This window comes from Rhinopithecus roxellana, chromosome 16 (genome assembly GCF_007565055.1).
Source record: "Rhinopithecus roxellana isolate Shanxi Qingling chromosome 16, ASM756505v1, whole genome shotgun sequence".
Taxonomy (NCBI): Eukaryota; Metazoa; Chordata; class Mammalia; order Primates; family Cercopithecidae; genus Rhinopithecus; species Rhinopithecus roxellana.
The window spans coordinates 117,208,800-117,230,332 of NC_044564.1; positions in this window are offsets into that span (position 1 = coordinate 117,208,800).

The window sequence follows — 21,533 nt, forward strand, 5'->3', positions numbered from 1 at the left end:
CCTGTGGACAATGTCAGTGGGTGTTGGAGAATTAAATGAGAGAGGACACAAAAGAACAAAAACAAAACAAAACATGGAATTCAAACAAACACAAACAGTCAGTGTGAGAAAACTGAATGTTTGTTAAATTCAGCTAAATTGTCACTATATTCTGGTCCAGAATGTCACTGTGAAGAGTGATAACTGGGTTAAAAAGAAATCATGTTATAGTTCCCATTTTGAAGTAATATGACAGAATAAAATATACTTCAGGGGAAAATAATCTAATTTAAATGACTAAAATTAGCACTGGTACAGTAAATGGCTTTAGCTTATGGAGAGAAGATATTTTGGTACCCACCCTGGCCTTGCACATACGTGTTAGTTCTGTGTCCTGGAGTTTCATCACTTTCAGTCATATTTACTACTGTCTACAGTAGGAAAACTAATTATCTCTGAGGGTCCTTGTGAAGAGGAAAATAGATGACATGTATAACACGCTCGACACATAGATTATGTTCCACGTAGTTTTATTCAATCATGTTGAAAGGTCATTTTTTGCGCCCAAATGGAAATGTTCTGGCAATTGTAAAGACTTTCCAACATGGTGCAGGTCTTGCCTGAAAATAGCATGTGCATGGACTATTCACTCATCATTAGGAAGAGAAAACAGAGAGGGACTTTCCCATTCCTGCATTATCTATTTCCACTTTGTGGAGAAAGCCATAACGTGTCAGATACACTAACTCTTGCTCTTCACATCCCAGCCAGCATAGCCCAAGAGACAGAAATAGCATTCATCGAAAGCCGCAATTACCTCATTTCACTGGCCCATTTGTGTGAGATGTGCCTTGCCTCACAGTGACTGCATGGGGCCAAAAGTCCAACAAACAGAGCTGCTGCTTGTCCAAGAAAATGGCCCTGCAAACAGGAGAGGACAGCATGTTCCCTGAGCAGATTGGGACCCTCGGCTGTTTCATGAGTGTTTTGTTTTTCAGGCCAGAAACAGTGTCTGAAAACTCCTGGGGATTTCCCAAGCCCCATTCGTCAGGCGGCCAGGCTTCCTCTGACATCATCTCTGAGTGATGGGGTGCAGAGAGGGGGTCACACACAAGGCAGTCCAGAGGCAGCTTTAGCACGATTGCGGGAAATCAAACAGCTAGTGCTAGAGTGATCAGAAAAACAAGGAGAGCTTTCTGAAAAACAGTGCCTGACACATTGTGGACATTCAAGAAGCAGGTCTTGAATGAAACGCTGGGGAATGTAATGACTGGAATCCCAACTTATGTGGTCAGTATATGGCAGAGATGAGATTTCAACTGGGGTGACCAAATATTCTGCTTTTCCCAGGACTAAGAAGTTTCTACGGACGTGGGAATTTGTGTGCTAATATTGGGAAAGCCCTGGGAAAACTGGGACGAGTTTGTCACTTTAATTTCAATGCAGGTGTGTCCTGGCTGCAAAGCTGATGCCTTTAATCATAAAGCAAAAATCTGTCTTCAAGGAGACTTGAGCTTAATAAAAAACAAAACAAACAAAACACAGGAATAGACAACTATCATATAAATGGAAAGAGTATACTTGCTTGAAAAAAGGAGTTAGCAGCTTAGCCAACTGTTCACCAATTACCACCACTTTTTGCTAAGAGCACTCTCATTTGTTTAGAAAATCCTCCCATTAAACATGTATTTCAATGAACCCAGTCATGGAAATTGCATTCTCCTTGCCAATCAATGGTTTAGGAATGAGCATGTAACATAATTTTCATCAATGAAACATGTGGGGAGGTCTGATAGGCAGATTCTTGGAAAGGTTTTCATGTTCTTCAAAATAAACCAACAAAGGCTTCCATCACTCACAGGACATTTTTATATCAGTACGAGACACTTGTAACTGGGTGGTTCTTTTAGATTTACCAATGGAACTAAAGCTAGATTAGAAGATGGGAAAGGTGGAAAGAATGTGAGTCTTTTGTGATATTGTTGAGCTGTTAAATTAATTGGCCTTGCAGTCATTTCACCTCTAGACTTGCGAGATAATACATTGTCTTTATTACTGCAGCGGTTTGAGACAAGGAATTCTAAAGGCAGTCAATAACATCCTAGTCAATAAAATATCCAAAATGTAATAGGACATCAGAGGAAGGAGAGATGCTCATTAGAAGATACCATCAGGGAAGGTTTCATGAAGGATCTAACACTTGAATCTTGCTGTGGAAGAAGGGTATATTTTTAACAGACAAAATCAGACATAGGAAACAACACTAAAAAAAACTACAAAAGATGTAGAGCTCTGGGTGTAACTGGAGGAAAGCAAGGGGTCAAATTTGGCTAAAGCTAGGGTTTACAAGAGTGATTAATTGAGCAGAAAGCAGGAAATGTTCTCAAGAAACAGAACATAAAAAGTTCTGAATTCCAGGCTAAGCAAACTAGAATTTCATCATAGATGGCAGAGAGTCACTGAAGATGATTGGCTAGGATGTCACCCTACCTCTTCAGAGAACTGCTATTAGCCACTGTTATCTCTCCTTTATTTGAACTCACTTCACATTTAGAGTCATAGTTCTCAGCTTTAGAAACATATTAGAATCACCAGAAGAATATATGAACATGTGTGTAATTCGAATATGGTGATTGTAATATGACTTACCTCGGTTCACACACACACCCTTCAGATGATATATATATACATATATACATATATACATATATGTATATACGTATATGGCGCGAGCTTCCACTCTGAAGAGAGAGGCCTGGATTTTTAATTTTTTTATTTTTTGACTTTCTGTTAAGCTCCAAGGTGACTTTGAAATGCAATTATGCTTGAGACCCATAGACATGGTCATCTACAATTTTGAATATTTTAACCTTACTTATATGGAAAGTCTTCCATAGTGTCAATCTAGAAAATATATCAGAGATTTTCTAAGCAAACACCTTCAACTTTGGCTGATCACTATCCCACTTACCTCTAAAATAATGAAAATGCATTGTAAACTCTACAGGGCCATGCAAATGTACTAACTCTTATCACCATTATCATTAGCATTATAATTGATGATTAAAGAAAGCATATAGAAGTTAAATAATTTATTCAAAGCCAACCTGCACATTAGCATCAGATCTGGGGCTGAAAACCAAGTTTCAGCATCACTTATCCAGCATTCTTTCAATTCAGCCAAGTTGCCAGTATTTCAGTAATGCACATTTCCCCAAATATTCTGCAATTACTTTTTGTGGAAGACATATGTTATATTTCTTTTGATCTTCCATAATCCCAGCTGTAGTCTTCCTGGATAACTGACTCCTATATGATTAATTAAATCTCACTTTTCCAGTGGTTCTAAAACATGAACATACATCCGAATTACCTGAACCTGTGTAAAAATACGTATTTTGTGGCCAACTCTAGAATTTATGATTCAATAAGTCTGAAGTAGTGATTCTGGTGATTCATACTTGTAAAACATTTTTACATAAGGTCTATGCTACTTGGAATCACACTTTGAGAGATACTACATTAGTCCAACTCCATAGGTGAAATTTTTGTCTAAAAAAGTCATTTTTTAGTCAAGTAAAATGGATTTATATCCTGGATCTGGCACTTTTTAACCATAACTTGAGAGAATTACCTTCTCTAATGGGGTCTCAGTTTGCAAATATATAAATGGGGCTGGTAACAAATACCTGATATGTTTCCTATGGACAGCACAATGTGCCTGGCACAGTGTTTGGCCTGTGAAAGCACTCATGTAACCGTCCATTTTCCAGCTTGCTTTCCCTGTGGAGCCTCCTTCCCCATAAAGAGAGATATTCTCTGGCTCCAGTTGGAGATTCATGGCTCTTCTTCTAGCTGGCTCTCCTTCAGTGAGCTTGAGTTTACACTTCTACCACCAAATTACTAAAACGCATATGGAGCATATTTCTAGGAAATGTTATGCAAATCATTTCAAAGGGGGAAAATATGATAGGCAAATTATGTCAATATAATCCTCAAAGTAGTATTTTGGAGATAAAACCTATCACATATGCTCTGTTTCACTTACTTTGGCATTTTTAACAGTTTAACCATAGCAGCTGTTCCTGCTCACTAATTGCCTGTAACATTAAACAATGGTTGCACATCAGTTCCCAGACTTTTCCTTCTGTGTCAACCTCACAGCTTCCAGATACATGCAAGATTCCCCAGGTCACTTCATTCCTCTTGTGCTAAAAGATGTCATCACATGACTGAGCAAAAAATGGTATGTGAAAGATCAAGGTGACGTTTGGTGTGAACTTTGGTGAAACAAGGGCAGTAACAGACAGGGTTCCAGAGCCTGAGAAAATCTGGCCCCAGACACAATCTTTCCATGACTCAAAGGACTGCAACTAAGTTTGCATCACCATCCCTGGTGACGAGTGATTTTTCCATGTGAATTTGCTGGGACCTTTTTTTTTTTAACCAGAGATGATGTACAGTCATATATCTTGGTGTTCAAGCTAGAAACTTCAAATTTATTGTTGATTCTTCATTCTGATCTGCTATTGAAGTCACTCTGTGAGCCCTATTAGTGTTTCTGCTTAAATTCTTGACTGTCTATTCTCTCAAGCCCTGCAGCTTTTACACAAGCCACCATCTTCTCTAGCTAGGATCACTACAATAGCATTCCAGCTAATATTCTCTGACTGCTGTTTAACCGCACTCCACTCACTCATTCTCCACCCCTGCTGGAATGATCTAAAGTGCAAGTTGTATTATACCATTCTCTTCAAACACTTTCCAGTGACTCCCCACTAGTCTCAGAATCTAAGTCTAAAATCATCCTCCTGATGGACTGGAAATGAACACTGTCCAATATGGTAGCCACTCAACACAGGTGACTAATTAATGAAAATTAAATTTAAAATTCAGTGTCTCAATGATACTAGCCACATTTCCAGTGTTCAGTAACCACATGTAGTGAGTAGCTACCATTTTGGACAATGAAGATATGGAATATTTCCTTCATCACAGAAATTTCTATTGTACAGTGCTGCTCTAAATATTGAAAACTCGTTAGTATTTTTAAAATTATTGTATTGTTATGCATGGCCATTATATGGGTAAACAATGCCTGGAAGTGTTTCTAAGAAGAATGAAAACTGATGTGAGCATTCTAGACAGCAATTTTTTAAAATGAAATGAGAATGTTTATTGGCTCCAAACAATTCTCACACAGATCCCAAAGGGAATGGATTCAAAGATGTTTACCGCAGCACTATTTTCTGCTGGTAGGGGTTGAGAGACAACCTAAGTGTCTGTGACCAGGGGGTTGGATGATTAAAATATACAGGGTGCATATTGCACAATACTATGAAGTAGTCAGAAGAAAGGAACTAGATGCACAAATACCTTTCTTAAAACATAGCGTTATACTTTTACTGTAGAATATTGATAAGTGACAAAATAGTAATTTAAAAATTACTGATATAGGCAAACACTTGGATGAATCTCACAAACATTAAGTAGAATAAAAGATGCCAGACATCAAGGAGTACGTACTATATGATTCCATGTTTATGAAGTTAAACATGAAAACTAATCTGTGGTAATATAAATCATAACAGTAGTTGCATCTAATTTGGGATTTACTGTAAAGCGAGAGAAGGACATTTTCCAGGGTTATGGAAATGTTCTATGTTTTGACTAAGGTGTCCATTACATGGGAATGGACATTTGTCAAACTCATTTATCTGTACACTTAAGAACTGTGCATCTTACTGCATGTAAATACACACGAATAAAATTATTTTTAAAACAATATTTTAAAGGCACAAAAGATTAGTTTCAGATGAGATATTTATTGCAAGTATATAAGCATGCAAAACCATAATATGTATTTTACAAAGGTACTTATATAGAAAAGTATATTATAACAAAAAATGAGGCAATATTTTCTCTAAGGGTCAGGGAAAATAAATGATAATAAGAATTAGGGATGAAAGAGCCAACAATTAGAATAAAGTAAACCAGAGAGGATCCTTAAGTGGACTAGAGGTGATTGAGCCATGACTGGGGTTTATAATAACTCAATTCAACTCTGTTCTTGAAACCAGTAAGACCTTCACTGAGAGAGTGTCTGTCTTTTCCAGGGATACTAAACTGGGATTGTATATTATTGGATTTCTCTCCCTCTTCTCATAGAGTAATGCTGGCTGCAGTAAGGAAAAATGAGTTACAAAGAAAAGTGGAAACAAGAGGAGAGAGAGGATGAGGGAAACAGGAAAGATGGGGATACAGAGAGACAGGGATGGGCTAAAAGGAAAAAGAAATGGAACAAGTTGACATTTGAATCTTCAGTTTCTGAGCCAGCTCCATCGCTGGAACTTTCAGTAATTTAAACAAATACATCAAATACATTTCCTTTTTTTCCCCCTTTCGCTTAACCTAGTTTAAGTTGGGTTTCTGTTACTTGCTATAAAAATGTACTAATTCTTTAGTGTGGTTTATCATTATAAGAAATATGTGTTAAACCCTATTTTACCATTTTAAAAACTTTTTATCATTGAAATATTCAAACATATACACACAGAGAGAAATTAGTATAGTGACTACTTAACTTTAACTAGTTTTAATATGTTGTTAATCTTGTTTCATTCGCCCCGTCTCCTTGCCCCTGTCTCCCCTCTACCCAAGACACTACTGGAATAGTTTGAAGCCAATGCAGACACCACTTGGTCATTCAAACATAAATATTTCAATATACAGATCTAAAATTAAGAATATTTCAGAAAAATAAAGCCACAATACAAAGATCATACCAAAAAAATCCCTTAATGTTGTTAAATATGTGCCCAGTATTCAGACTTCCCTGATTGTCTAAAATATATAATTTTCACATAGTGTTAAGGCAGGATGCAAACAAGATCTAAAACAATTAATCTGAATGATATGTCTCTGCGATGTATTTCAATGTGCAGGTTCCTTATCCCTCTTTGTGAGTATGTGTTTGTGCACCTGAGATTGTATGTAATTTGTGTGTTGCAGAAACTTGGTATTTTGTCTTGCAGAATTTTTCTCATTCTGAACTTTTATATTGCATCTTTATTTAATATCTTACTTTAGTCTTGTATTTTCTGTGAACTGGTAAGGTTTGAATACTTTATAAGAGGCAACATATCGGTTCCTATTCCATCATATCAGAAGATAATTAATGTTTGTTGATGGTGTCTATTCTTCTGATGTTAAGATTAATTAGTTGATTCAAGTGTTTTCCATGTGACTGAACAATTTTTAGACCTTATCAGATTTATTATGAATTATTAATTTTTGTCTCTTGCTTCTTGTTTAAGTTTCCAAACTTAGTGTTTGGCATATCCATGACTTAACTAATTTATCTTACTCTTTTTTTTTTTTTAAATCTTTCCACAATGCCAGACTTTTAACTTTAAGTTCAGAGGTACCTGTGCAGGTTTGTTACACAGGTAAACTTGTGTTATGGGGATTTGCTCTACAGATTATTTCATCATCCGGGTATTAATCCTAGTACTCATCAGCTATTTTTTCTGATCCTCTCCCTCCTCTCGCCTTTGACCTCCCGATACGCCTCGGTGTGTGTTGTTCCCCTCTATGTGTCCATGTGCTCTTATCATTTAGCTAATATACAGAACTCTCCACCAAATACTGCATATTCTCACTTACAAGTAGGAGCTAAATGATGATTAAACTTTTGAAAGTTCCTCATTGGCATTTCACTTAAGATTTTAAAATCCATGAATGTTCATTGTCTAGATTTATTATTATTTCATGAGAGATGCCAAAATGTTGAGATTCTATTATTACCCCTAGGTTTAATAGCGGCAATTGTTCTATAAATAAATATTTTTCTTCCATAAATATTTGGATATATAAGATACAGTTCTTATGGAGAAGATGAATTAATAATTGCATTTTTACTTCTTGTTTAGAAGTTTTCAGAATATATTGGCTCATACAAAGGTGAAAAATGTGAGTTTGTGATTTTTGTTTAAAGGTATCCTTATGAACTCATGGATTATAAAACATTGCATATGTTTTAATCTATTTCAGTTAGTCTTTTTTGTGGCCCATACTCTCCCACTTTTTGGCCAACTCCTGAGAATATTTTTGGGGAACTCCTAAGTCCTTTTGACATATTCTCATTTCTTAATAGAGTTGCTTTCTAGGTATGATACAATATCTCAGGCTCATCTCATAAGTTTCTGACACCAGATCCGGAAGTAATTAATCATTTCTTCAAGGTGTCCTTGTTCTCGTTAGTGGGAACTGACATCTTGAAGCAGTCTCCTGGAACTTAGAGGGACTTCTTGCTACTGGTTAGTACTGGTCAAACATTGTTTCTAATGCTTTTCTCTGGACAGAACTAGGAAATATGTATATTTTCAAGATAAAATATTTCACAAGGTCATACTATTTCTAATTCAAAATCAGGTAATTTGGGGTTTGCTTAACATCTTGATTTTAAATTATCTGATGAAAAATTTTGGTTCCCAAGCACTATCAATATGACTGCTGAAAGCAAGTTAAGAAGTTTCTTGCATTTTATTTTGTTCTTGGTATATATTTACACTTTATTGTGCTTTATAGTCAACTAAAATAAATTGTCCGTGTGTTTCTTTGTCACCAACTGAATACACACATCCATTTATTATGTTTTGCTTTCAATTTTTATATATTTCCAGGTTTCTTTTGATTTATTTTTTAGAATGATGTAATATATTTAACATGGCTCCAAAGTAAAATTTACAAAATGAGATACATTCAGAGAAATCTAGATTTTATTTGTAACCTCTATTTGTCTCCTCCCTCCTCTGTAGACAAAATCATTTTAATTTGTTTACTTTTGCTTCTGTTGCATTTTAATATATGTGCATTGTGGATATTAGAGAAGAGATATGCTATGCATACAGTATGCTTTTCTGAAATTTGTCAAGGCTTGTTTACAAAGTGAAAAATCCTTTCTTCAAAATATTCTACTTTTCCTGCACCTACTTCAATTATTTAAGCAAAAGTAGGAATTTATGTAGAGCAAGTTCTCTTAATAAAAGGCACGTTTATATTCTGTAACCAATGGGAAAGGGACTTAAAATGTTGAGAAAGTTCCTTTGAAGGCTAACATCTATAACTATTAACATTCATAGCAGAGTTTCTTTCCTCTTTGGAGTTGAACAGATTTTCGGTGACAAAAGTGTAGGTTTTACTAATGGAAATGACCTTGTGTGTATACAGAACTGGGTTTGTGGACATTAAAAGCTATTTGACATGTACCGATCTTTTCCTAGTAAGAATTTGGGAATAGAAATATCTTTCCTGCTTCTTTGATCTCCTTTCAAATCCCATGGAGGTATATTATGGCTGCAGAGAACTGTAAATGTTAGAGAGCAGCAATTTGAACACCCTAAAAATGTAGTTGCAAAGGCAATTCAAACATCGGGTATCCTTCTCGTCATCCGGACTCTGGTTTTAGAGCTATTGAGGGAGTTCTTTTAACTCTCAAACTGCATTGGATTTCTCACCTGGTATGAATACTCAAGTTACCATGAATATTTGCATTTTTGATGCAAGATAGCAACTATTACTTTCTTCTGCTCTTTTCTTTAAAAATATATACATGCAGGTGTGTGTGTATATATGTATGTGTGTGTATATATATATATATATATATATATATATATATATATATATAATTACATACACACACACAGAGACACACATATTTCACCCAAAAAGGACTTCTTTTTGAGGACAAACATAACAGTTTTGAATACAGGATTTATAATCTCTACCCAGTTTAGATATGTGTCTGATCCCTGAAGTTATCTCACTGAAGTGTATTTTCATAACCATTTGCCATTTGAGAATCTTGTTCAGTAAGCATGTTTAGGGAGGTTGATGACAAAGAAGGGAAGCGTTATGTATTTCCTGCTATAGTAATTGGGAGGAGACTGAAAGATAATAAAAAAGCCAGAAATCCTACGTTCTCTTTCTCTTTCCCATAAATAGTATGTAGAAGATAAATGCGTAGTGTATTTTTAACTATATGACATAAATTTTAATTTACTAATATTGCTCACATTCAAACACGTGTGCATTGTACATTTAGAATCTCTAACTCCTGTAGATAATATTCACTGGGGTATCCCATCTTCCACCTTCTTGAATTACCAAAAAGGGCCTGAGTCTATAAAAATGGAAGTTACTGGCCTCACAAGACTAAGTAATGAAAAAGATGGTGGCAGTGAGGACCCACTTTTTCTTAAAGATCTTTGCGACTACCACTTAAAGACTTTTAGAGACTGACACTCAAAACCCTTCAGTATCATTCATCAGCCTTCTGAGATCAATAAGACAGAAACTGATGTACAACCAAATGGCTGTCTCTGTATATTCCAACCAAGTCATTAACAACTCCAGAAAAAAATAGAGCTGCTGTTTATTGTTTTACTGTGTCCTTTGGAATTTTAAACCTGCCTGGCTAAGTATTTAAGGAAAATTCATCTTTTATTATCTGAGCTATCTACACTCTACTCATACTGCATCCCTGCTGCCCTTTCCACATCACTCTCAGCTCTGCAAAATTAGAGACTTGCTCAGGAGAGACACTGTACTGAAAGACTGGGAGCCACATACAATTCTTGCTCAACTAACAGCGTGCTGTGTGTGATCTCAGACCAGTACTTTTCCTCTCTGTACTTTCTTTCCCTTCACCATAAAATAAGAACCATGGAATAATGATCTCTATGGCTCCTTTCAACTCTGACATTTGGGGAGTCTACAAAAATGCTCTAAAATATTAGAAGAGTTCAATTTAAACACCTGGCCACTTTAGAAGGGCTTTGCATATATATTGTATTTCACTTGCTAAATCGCCAAATAAACCTGACACGAGTAAGCCCCAAGAGGACAGGAGACCAAATTGCAAATGTCTGTTTGTGATGATGAAGGTCTTGTAATCTGAGCATTGATTCTAGAAAGCTGTTAGGTGCTTCTTAGGGTAACATAAGATTATAAAGTGATGTATTACCCATGAGGAATCCTTTCCCATTTACATTTCATTTTCCTCTGTGGTATTTAACTTATTTTTTTTATTATGTGCAGCCATCATAAATATTTATGCTGCAATGTATGATTGGTCAATAAAGAAAAATCAATACTGGATTTTTCTTCTCAGGAAAAAGATTGTACTTTACTTAATTTTAATCAAGAATCTCAAAAAACAGCACAGATAGGATAGGAATCCAAGTGGAAATACATATATACATTTATGTTTTATGCTATGCATATTTTATACTTACACAGACACTCATATCCATACACAAAACTTTTCGTTTAATATGGCATTTTTGGTTAGTAGCCCTCAATTCAGCCTAACTGCTCTCCTATAAACTACAAAAATAATGAACTTTAAAGAACACAGAAAACTATTACAGTTACCATACCATGTTTATGGTAGAATCTTACATTAACTACAAAGAAAATGAAATTGGTAGTAAGAAAAAAAGAGTTTGTCTACTATGTATCACGTAATCTTTTAATGTGTGGGTTCCAGCTGTAAAAAAATTACGCTCTTACTCTATAATGTGTGTGGGCAGGTATAGGGGTGTGGAGAGAGAGGATAAATCCCAGTCTGATAATTAAAACAAGTGTATGTGATAGTGTCACTGAATGTCCATTTAGATTGTTCAGGGAGGTTCTTGAACATGAATTTTTAAAACTGCAATCAGATTGCCAAGAAAATGACAATAATTCAGTCGGAGAAGTAAGGCCTATAAATTAAAAAAAAAAAAAATCAGATAAGTCAAGAAGTGGAGAGTGCTTGAAACTCTTGCTATATTCAATGAGTACCTTATGGACTAGCAGCACCAGTATTGCCTGGAAGCTTAATAATGCAGGGTCTCAGACACCACCTCAGACCTACTGCATTTTGACATATGTTCCAGATAATCTGTGTGTATATGAGTGTGGTAGCAACATTGCTCTAAAAAAGGGAATTCAGGGAAAAAGAAACACTGTTTGCAGTCGGAACGATTCCTGGAGGAAGAAACATCCAGGCAACCTAAGGAGATGGACAGGATGCAGCCACATTTTGTTTGCCATTCCTTCTCCACATTCTTCGGAAAGGTTCATGGCTAGTCTACGCAATGAGTGTCATCAAGCTAGCACAGGTTATATCTCTCACAGATACACTTAGATATTTGAAAAGTATCACAAATGACAATTGTATGCCTTGCATTTGTTGACTTCTGAATGTGTGACTCTAGAAGGACTCAACCTAAATGGATCATTTTTCATGCTCTACCTTACAGTCATATTCGAAGAATTTCAGTGCAAAATATAAATGGGCTTATAATACATGTTTGTAAGTGTGTGTGCATATGCACTGTGGTGTAAAAGAAAGCACAGGATTACAAACCAGATGGATCCTATTCCAATAATTTTACTTTCCTCTAATCCTCAGGGTTCTTACCCATGAAATGGGATTAATAAAACCTACCTTATAAGGTTGTAGGAAGAATTAAATGAACTGAAAATGTTGTCTAGTTTCATACCTAGCACTTTATATGTGCTCAAAAAATGCTAGTTACTTTCCATTTAATAAACACAGTATATTATCTAGAGCTCCTGTTCTATGAAAAGAAAACTAGACATATTGTCTCTGTAAGTAGGAGATATGACTTGAAATCATTTTACTATAGATTGTGAGAAATAAGATTTCAAGATACTGACATTATTACCATTGAGATGCCAAATAGATTTTGTTTGGTCAAATGTATGGTATAAATAATAAATACATAACATTAATTTGCACTGAGAAAATTAACAGATCCCTTGGGATTTCCTTGACATTTTGGCACAATTTTGCTTAGGAAAGAAACAGAAGGAATAATGCTCTGTCAGTTCTGAGGTTAATTACTAGTCATCATGTTGGCTGTTTTATGAGAAAAGCATGTATTGTAATTGTCGCATGTTCAAATCTTACTTTGCTAATGACCCTTTAAGAAGACCTTTGTTAATTACCTAATTTGTCTGGCAAATTAGGCTGATTTAAGACCTCAATATGCATGCTACATTCTCTCTATAGTTTCAATTTTTCAGAATGTATGTAAAAATATTATTGGCTTTTGTTTTCTATTATGGAGGTATAATTCTTTATTAGGTTCTACTCCATCCCCCACCGAAATTCATCAGTTACCTTCAATGAGGCAACAAAAATCACAGGACCTTGGAGAGGATCACCAGGGTCTAAGCTAATTGAAAATTGCTATCAAAACAAGGAATCATGAGTCTGTTTTCTATGGACCATACATAAGACTTAAGGAATCATGAGCCTTGGAAAGATTTCAGTGCAGAGAAAGTGAAAATAGCATAGCCAAGAATGAGAAAAAAATGAGAAAAGAATAGAAAGAACATTAGAGGAATGATTCTCTCAGCCTGGGCAAACGTAAGCACACTGTTCCACCTCATTTGCTTATGTTCACCAGCACTGTCTTAAACCTCAGGAAGTGAAGGTATGAAAAAAAAAAGAAAAAAAAAAGATTTTAAAAAGTCTCTCATCTGATGTAAGCAGGTAAGCAATGGTTAAAAGAGTGGTTTTTCTGGTAATGTAGATGGAAAGACATTCTAGGCTCTCTTTTACTTTCTTTTCTTTCACTCTTTTTCCTTCCCTCCCACCCCCTCCCCCGCATAGGAAGATAGCAGCATCTTGAAGTGGTTTCTTTCCTGACAGTTTCTCATGAGAAAGGGAGGGAAATTCTTGGTATTCGAGCCTTGCCTGAGATATGGCAGCAAAGTATACCCCTCTCTGCTTCCCTTTCCCCACCTTCTCACTGAAACATATAAAGCATATACTCATCTTAAGCCCATCCCATCCTAGTCATAAATAGAATGAAACCAAGGTGGTAAAAGGAGAAAGGCAGAGCAGGAGACGTGAGTTGAGGTCTGGGACCTGGCTCTCCATTCTAAACAGTGGTATGACTTTCAAAGTTTTCTTCTGTGCTATAGTGTCCTTGTCTGTAAAATGAAGGAGGGAAATAAATTTTAATAACTGAACCACTATATGATAAGCCTACAAATATATGATTAATGTATGAATTTTACCTTAATGGGGTTATCATGTTTAGCAAAGCAAGTTTTATAGTATCTTGATGGTTAAAGCACTATCCCTCAGAACATTTTGGACCAGAGTTTGAATTCTGAGCTCATACCTGGGACAAATTGAATGACCCCTCTAATTGCCTTACCTGTAAGATGTAGAAAATGTGATATTCTCAAAGTTGTTTTGTTTCAATGAAAATTAAATAAGAGAAGTACAATGCTTGGCTCAAAGTAAGTTTGTGATAAAAAGAGAACCATTTTACAGAACTCTTTTTACCTTGCTTTAGGACACGAGTATGTGAGGTCTGGTGCTGGAGCAGCTGTTCTATAACCATGAGATAAAAAGCACATAGATAAAAACCTAGGTCCTTGATGGTGTCATTGAGCCACAGAACCAGCCCTGGAAATGTCAATTATCAGCATTCTAAATAAAACAGCTAGTACATTTCTGTATTGTATTAATTACTAATAGTCAAAACCTTGTTTCTAGTTGGCATGCTAGATAGTACAGAGTACATGCCTAACTACATAGAGCTGATGGTAAAGGGTCAGGTATAAAGTATTAAAATTGTAAGGAAAGTTGGCTGTCTGTATCCATGAGTTCCATATCCATAGATTCAATTATAGGTTAAAAATAGTAAAAAATAATTGCATCTCTACTGAACATGTACAGACTCATTATTGGTCTTTATTCTCTAAACAATAGAGTTAAACACCTATTTACAAAGCATTTACAATGTATTAAGTATTATAAGTAGTCAAGAAATGATTTAAAGTATACAGAAGAAGTGAGTACATTATATGCAAATAGTACGCCATTTTATAACACAGACTTGAGCATACTTGGATTTTGGTATACTCTCAAGGTTGTTTAACCAATTCCCTACACATAAGGAGGGACAACTGACTTCAGAATGGTAGTTGTAATGTAGGTAGTGTGCTGAGGCATTTTTCCCCCTTTCTCCTACTTGACTGTGAGCTACTTGGAGCCATTAATGATTTCTGTCCTCAGCATCCTACCCTGCAGATGACACTTCGTACAATTTCTGGTCCATTAACAGGAATTAAATTTACCTCTACAGTGTGATTTCATTATAAAGTATGGTGGAATGAGGAGTGTGTAAATCCAGAATCAGAACCCCAGCCACGAAGCTTTTCTTGCTGTGTTACCTTGGGTAAGTCATTAGATTCCTCTAAGCTTCAGTTTCCTCACCTGTAAAATGAAGACAATATCTTCTATGTTTCAGGGATAGTGTCAAATTATAAAGGCAAGAAAAAATGCACAAATGCCATAAGCTTTAAAGCGTTCCCCCTACTCCCATTTTAGCACTACCCTGAATATGACCACTGGTAGAAACTAGAAAAATGAGGCTCCTCTTCCAAGTCTGTGTCTCAAGTGTGTTCAAGTGGTGGGCATCACAGTACATTCTCTAGCATGTTTAGAGATTTTGCTCCAAAACATCTGGTAGTTTTATGGCTTTAATCCCAATTTTGAATTCCAAAATGCCTCACACAATAAAATGTTTCTTTATTCAGAAAATGCTTTGAACCAGACCAGATAAGAAAAGCAAAAGTCTGGAGTGTAATCCTTCCAATTGTCTTGTGGCCTGTCTTCTACTTCTACAAAAAGTTCAACAAGTAAGACACTTCTCCATCAAGAATACAAGGGGATTGTGCCTTTCTTTCATAATGGTAAAAGCATTTGAGCAAGTGAGCTGAGCTTAAGTCCCTATTCTGACACATACTAATCATGGTGCCCTGAGCAGGTAACTCACTGATCCATTGTATTTTCATGAATAAAATAACACAAAAAAAAATAGGCTTGACTTGGGAATGATATGAGATCATGCATGTGAAATAAAAGTCCTGGTAAACAACAAAGTTCTGTATGGTATCATTAGTATTAAAATCACATGATTTATGAATCATTTCAGTGGTCTGTTCTTTTTTTTCTTAACAAAAAGCAACTGGAGCAATGGCTTGTAATTTATTAGGGGTGCTTCCTCTCATTTTTCCAAGGAAATTCATTTTCAGAATTCTTGCTTGTATAATGGAATCAACTGATCCAGAAATGGCTTTGAAAATAGCAATCAGATATGGGATGTTTTCTTTTAATTCCTTTTTATCCATTATCTATAAAATCTTCCTGTTGGGACAAGCCTTGAGACTAAAAGGGAAGCAAAACAAAGAAAAGTATATATAAGAAGCCATAAGATGTGAAAAAGAAAGGTATTCATTTATTAGGGATGTCATAACAAATTATCACAAACTTGGTGGCATAAGCCAACAGAAATTTATTCTCTCATAGGTCGGTGGGCAGAAGTCTAAAATCAAGGTGTCAGCAGAGTGGAATCTTTCTGGAGGCTTTGAGGTAGAATCTATTTCATGCCTCTCTCCTGGCTTTTAGGAGCTGCCAGAAATCCTTGGCATTCTTTGACTTATAGACACATCATTCCAGTTTTCTGCCTCTATCTTTACATCATCTTCTCTGTGTGTCTGTATTAGTCCATTCTCATGCTGATATAAAGAACTACCCAAGACTGGTTAATTTATAAAGGAAGGAGATTTAATTGACTTACAATTCTGTCTGGCTGAGGAGGCCTCAGGAAATATTACAATCATGGTGGAAGGGGAAGCAAGCACACCCTTCTTCACTGGATTGCAGGAAGGAGAAGTGCCAAACTAAAGGGGAAAAAGCCACATGTAAAACCATCAGATCTCATGAGAACTCACTCACTATCACAAGAACAGCAGCATGGGGGTAACCGTCTCCATGATTCAATTATCTCCCATGAGGTCCCTTCCTTCGACATGTAGGGTTTATGGGAACTACAACTCCAGTGAGATTTTGGCGAAGACACAGGCAAACTATATCTCATATCTTTTCTTTTGTATCCTGTCAGGACACTTTTCACTGGATTCAGGACCCATCCAGGTAATCCAGGATGACCTCAGATCAAGAGCTGCAAAGACCCCCTTTTGAAATAAGGTCATATTTACAAGTTCCAGGTGGATTTGAATTTTGGGTTTCACTAAACCCATTATAACATGCTTAGAGTTATACTAACCTGGATTTAAATCTCAGCTCATATACAGACTACACAATTTGTACTCTCTGTGCCTTCACATCCTCTCTTGTAAATGGGGCCATGATAATATATTTACAAGACTGTTGTATGTTAAACTGTGAATGTTCAAGGCCTGTTATATAGTAGACACTCCACACATGGTATCATATTTTAAGGCAAATTCTGGCCTTTTCACATTTAATATTTGTAAAAATGAAAGCCATTGAAAGAAAGAAAGAGAGACAGAGAGAGAGAGAGAGAGAAAGAAAGAAAGAAAGAAAGAAAGAAAGAAAGAAAGAAAGAAAGAAAGAAAGAAAGAAAGAAAGAAAGAAAGAAAGAAAGAAAGAGAAAGAAAGAAAGAAAGAAAGAAAGAAAGAAAGAAAGAAAGAAAGAAAGAAAGAAAGAAAGAAAGAAAGAAAAGAGAGAGAGAAAGAAAGGAAGGAAGGAAGGAAGGAAAGGAAGGAAGGAAGGAAGGAAGGAAGGAAGGAAGGAAGGAAGGAAGGAAGGGAGAAAGAGAAAGAAAGAAAGAAAGAAAGAAAGAAAGAAAGAAAGAAAGAAAGAAAGAAAGAAAGAAAGAAAGAAAGAAAGAAAGAAAGAAGGAAAAAGAAAGAGGGCTCAGATTTAGTGGAAACTTCCCTGGATTGGGTCTCAGAAGTTATTTTCCAAATTCTGTCACTAACCAGGTTATTCTGATACATTTGAGCATTTCTTCTGCCCCCCTTGGTGGTGGTATAGATCTCTTACTCCCCATCTGTAAATTGTATGGGGTGAACTCTAAGATGTTTCTTTTGCTTTCTCCTCTCTGATGTATTGGAGTTTTACAAGTGTAACATTTAAGTTTGTCTTGGGCATATTTGGGTGAAAAAAACACCTAAAAACCCCCTAAGAATCCAATAGGAAACACACCCTCTAGCCATGCTGTTGACTTCACATAGTTCTGCAGATTGGTTTTTTTAGGGATAGATTTTGCTTAGGAGCTCCTCCCACCCATTTCTAGAAAGTGCAGTGAGCTGGCTAAACTGAAACTTTGGAGACAGCTCTTATCTTCTCAGACTTTCAACTAATGCCCATTTTGCTCCTATCCTTCTCTCTTGCCTCTATCACCAGATTTCTCAGCTTTTCAACGTTCTAAGACCTGGCATTGTCTTTGAGAAATGTCCAGGCTTGCCTTCTTGGCCGTATAAAGGCTGTAGGTAGGAACACAAGGATTACCTGAAGAGCCACAAAACTATGCATGCAACCAAGGCTGGCTATACAATTTGTGAGGCTCCTTGTTCAACAAATAAGAAAAGTGCCACAAACTATATTAAAATATGATATTTTCCTTCTTCGCCAGTCTCCTCCCAAGTTGTCATATTGTTCTGTGTTTGCTATTGTCAAGAGACAAAATTACAATAAATTTAAAGACCTTAATTGGCTTTCTTTTGTGATTCCAGAATTGGACAGCACCTCATTTTATCAAATAGTATGAGTGTTCTGATGAGTTAAGCAGAGGAAATTCACTTAATAGACAGAAAAGTGCCGAGGAAAGCAGAAACAGAATAAAAAGTGGGTTGGTTGTTTCAAAGTTATTTTCCTTATAAAAGTTAAAGCAAAGGTGACTTTCTTATCATGAGGCTAAAACTGACCTGTTTGGGGATTTAGCTATTATTTCTCTCTCTTCTGACTTCTTGAAAAGTCAGATAAACAACTTAGTTTTAGCTTGGTGGTGTGGAACTTCCACATAAGTAACCCCATTTCGGTTCTGTCTGTTTGGCCTAGTGCAGGAGCTCAGTCCAAACCTATGACTTCATATAAACTTTATTTAACACTATTTAATGTCACCCTCTCTCTAACAGGGAGATACTTATTGCATGTGAGCAGACCCTCTCAGGTAACCAAGGTCTGTTCCAAAATCTGCTGTGTGCATCTGGCTGCCTGGTTTCCTTTCCCATCAACCTCCACACTGGAGTGGAATGCCCTACCTAGGAGCACAGAATTCAGTCTTTTCTTTTCAGAGTTCATTGCTCCAACCCACTGGGACAGGAAACCACTAAAGAATTGCAGTCTTAATACTGGGACTGACCTGTGGCAGGGAATGTTGCTGCTGTACACCTCTGGAGACACCACAGGGCATGCACGTCTGATCCTGATCTGGCCACCCTGCACCATGTGCAGACCCCAACTGGAGATGGATGATGACAGCGAACATAGGCTTCTCACCCCTGATGACACTACCAGGGTCCTCACAATCCTGGTGGGAGGGCAGCAACAATCACAGAGCAGGGGCTTGGAGGGGATGGCTGGCTGGAATCCCAGGTGCCAAGTACCAGGGACCTGGAGCAGGTGGCTGAAAACCTATCCAGGGGAGGTGGGAAGACAGCAGGCTGTAGGGTCCATAGGACTAAGACTCCAAGTGCTGAAATATACTCCATTGTCCTATCAGATTTCACTTCCACAATACAAGTTCAAAGAAAAAATTAATGATTTCAAGAAAGTGACTGTGGAGCTTTAAGCCCAAAGTATGGTTCCTTTCTGAGTGTGGGTCTTGTGTGGCTGCACTGATCTCATGCCTGTGGAACCAGGCCTGTGTGCAACATAAACTTAAGAATATGTTGGGTAACTTACCTCTTCCAGAATGTGTGATTGACTTGATCTTCCCTTCCAGACTGAATAATTTGTTTCTTCGGGATAAGTTTGCAGAAGCCCTTTTCTATGTTTCCTCCCATGTGGAGTTCTTGCTAGGCTTTGTAAAGGGCTCAGCTATTTTCCAAAATGGGAATTGAAAAATGAACACTTGTGCATAGCTCATTGAGGGGCATCAAAAAGATCATGTGAGTCCTGAAAGGCACTGAAATAGCTTATCCAACTGTAGGTATCCTGTGAGCTATGTCTTCCTCATCTCTGTGTGAGCTGTTTTCCTCTAGACAAGCAGCTCAGTACTCTAAAATAAGCCACATTTCCTTTTATAGCAAAATTACTCTAGTATCAGCTTCAACCAGCCTAATTGCCAAAAGATGGTGCTCCACCCCACCTATATCTCTTGATCCTGTAGATTTTCGAAGTTCCACTTTATCACATGTAGGCAGAGCCATTTCTTTATTTATTTCCTGCCATCTACCTCTTGGTTGTGATATCATCTAACTTCATTGGTTGCCATTGGTCCTCACCAGATTGCCACTCCAGTGGGCACAGTGTCCTCAGTGGGCTAGGATCATTCCAACCTCCTGACTTGACCAAGGGTGAGGGGACACTCCTAAGAAGCTGGGGATATCGAAATCGATACACAACACAGAGAGTAACTTATAATTGCCACTAGAAGTGGCTTCATTCAGAATCCACAGGTCAAATGCAATGCCATGGTTCCTTACCTACTCATACCTGACTAGCTCTCAGTCTTCCTTTAAAAGCAGGTGTCAGTTCCCAGTGCCATCCCACCCCTACTCACATCCCCCACTTACCTACTTACACTTATTATGGCCCCTTGATCCAGAGTAGACAATCTTCCTTGTTTGGTACATGTCTGTGCTTTGGTAAATAATACCAAGTAAGGGTATTTAGTCTGTGTTCTTTCTAATGCTGTGTTCTGTTCATTCCTTTCTTTTTTCTTTTTTTAACAAGCTTTTCACCAGAGTGAGATGATGAATATATCCAATCAACATACCCCTGCTGACAATTCCTTTCCATCTACTCTCCTCTTATATGCAACTGCTGATACTTCCACAAGAACACCCCATGATTTATAGCTCCGGGTAAGTAAAAATCCATATTTAGGAAAAATACTGTTTTCCAGGGAAGCAATTTTCTGAAGCATGATTTGTTTTTTTAAAAACACAAAACACCCAATTGATACCACTGGACACAAAACTTATCTAAATCTGCAGAATTTACTTAGATCCTGTCATTCACCTTAGATCTTCCTGCATAACTAGGATGGATTTAGGTGGGTTAGATTTTTAGATTTATCCCTAAAAGGTACTATGAAGTGCTTTTCTAAAAATAAAAGGAACCTTTGGATCCACTCTGAAGCTGTTGATTGTGGACCTGATGGGGTTTCCTGTACATCATGGTGAGATTGGCAGCCAAGTACAGTACTGAACTAGATAGATAAAAAGATGCCAATTCCCACAGAGTTTCTGAGATAGGTGACCACGGACAACAAAGATGTAAACAAGTGAACAAGATCATTGCAAATAATGATAAATGCTCAGGAAACAAAAAGCAGCATAGTGAGAAAGTGACTAGGCTGGCAATCGTTATATTGAGTGGTGACAGAAGCTTCTCTGAGGTCAAGACATTTGAGCTGAGACCTGAGAAGGACACAAAATGATCCGGGATCAGAGCTTTGCAGGAAAAGGAAACAGCCAGTGAAATGCCCCAAGATAGCAGTAACATTCTCTTGAAGTACAG